This window comes from Sapajus apella, unplaced genomic scaffold, assembly GCF_009761245.1.
Source record: "Sapajus apella isolate SASKATOON/1434 unplaced genomic scaffold, GSC_monkey_1.0 scaffold37, whole genome shotgun sequence".
NCBI classification, from domain to species: domain Eukaryota; kingdom Metazoa; phylum Chordata; class Mammalia; order Primates; family Cebidae; genus Sapajus; species Sapajus apella.
Window position 1 is genome coordinate 5,481,337 of NW_022436977.1, and position 1,563 is coordinate 5,482,899.

A 1,563-nucleotide genomic window follows, 5' to 3' on the forward strand; every position below is an offset into this window, starting at 1 on the left:
CCCAAAGTGCTGGGATTACAGGCTTGAGCCACCGCGCCCGGCCTTTCTGACTTCTTATTTGTAGCTAGTGTCACCAAAATTTCTTCTGGTTTTAGTATGCTACTAATCTCTTGTTTCAAAGATAAAGAAATTGTTCTTTAAAAAAAATCATATGAAAAAATTTATCTTAGCAATTTCTGATTACAGGGAAAAAACCATGATTTTAACTTACCACTGATTTTTACTAAACTTTAAACTTTAGTTCAGGCAACAGCATCATAATTTCCTTCCCCAGTTACTAAAATCCAGATTGTTTCAAATCCCCAAAAGGGAAGTCCAAAACATCATGCTGTAGAATTCCTATGCCTCAGCTTCTGTGGCATGTCTCTGCAAAACGGCCAGGATGACTGCAACATTCCTGCTTCACTCTGGGAGCGATATAAATTACGCTTTTCCATGTATTCTTGGACAAGGTCTGGTACCACGTAGCAAATGCTCTAGCCCCTTCTGAGAGCTCTCCAGACTTTTGTGGATGAGATGTCATTAGTAATCCATTCCTTCACCATATGAATGTTGCTCCAGTGTTTCCACAGCACAACAGATTCATAGATGAATTTCTGAGCATCATTTCCAGCCCAACTAATACATGTGAGCCCACAGTCTGCCATGATTTCAATGATATCTTCGCTCTTCCACAAATTGGGAACAACGAAGGTCTGCATAAGTCTGACCCACACGGCAGCTTGACCTTTGGCACGCCTTTCATTTTGGTTTCTAGGGATTTCTTTTGACTAGAATCTTGTCTTTGTACAGTCCACTTTCTCTTCCATCCAGGCCTTTCTAGTGTCAGGGAGTTCTGCTAGTGATCAGTTACTAAGGCCTCCAGTTTCTCTTGATAGTGTCTTAACAGTCTCTATCCAGTGCTTCTGAAGACTTTCCAGGCATCAACTTCAACCCATTGGGAATTCTTGGTAGCAGGTTCTGCCATGATGACCCAGTGATGGACGGAAATGAGTCCTTTCTTCTTACGTGCATCGCCAACAGGAGATAACATGCCTTTGACAACTCTGTGTCTTCCTGTTCCATTGATGTAGTTCTTGGCCAACTCAAACAACCTGAAGTATGTATTGGTGATAGGATTAAAGGAACCGCAGGCCAAGAGAACCGCTTTAGTTTTCTCTGAATTTTCTATGGTAAGAGCTTGAAGTTGTTGATCTAAATGGAAAACTGACATCTCTCTTGTAGTTCCACATGGCTGGGGAGGCCTCAGAAAACTTGCAGTCATGGCAGAAGGTGAAAGGGGAGGAAGGCACATCTTAGACGACAGCAGGTGAGAGACACCCAATTTGATGGTTTTTGACAAATATATTTACCTGTGCAATTGCTACCCAAAATAAGAATATTAAGCATTTTCACAACCACAAAAGTTTTCTCTTGCCTCCTTGGATCTGTTCTCCACCTGCCCTAATCTTGATCCCTGGTAACTACTAATCTGCTTTCTGTAACTATTGGTTACCTTTTTCCATTTTAGGATTTTTATACAAATGATTTTATATAAAATAAAATTTTATATTACGCACTTTT

At 40.6% G+C, this 1,563-nt stretch overlaps 1 pseudogene; it reads right to left on the bottom strand.

The window, feature by feature from the left end:
• Positions 1 to 299: 299 nt before the first annotated feature.
• On the bottom strand, positions 300 to 1,218 carry LOC116564293 (annotated as a pseudogene).
• Between the last annotated feature and the right edge of the window lie 345 nt (positions 1,219 to 1,563).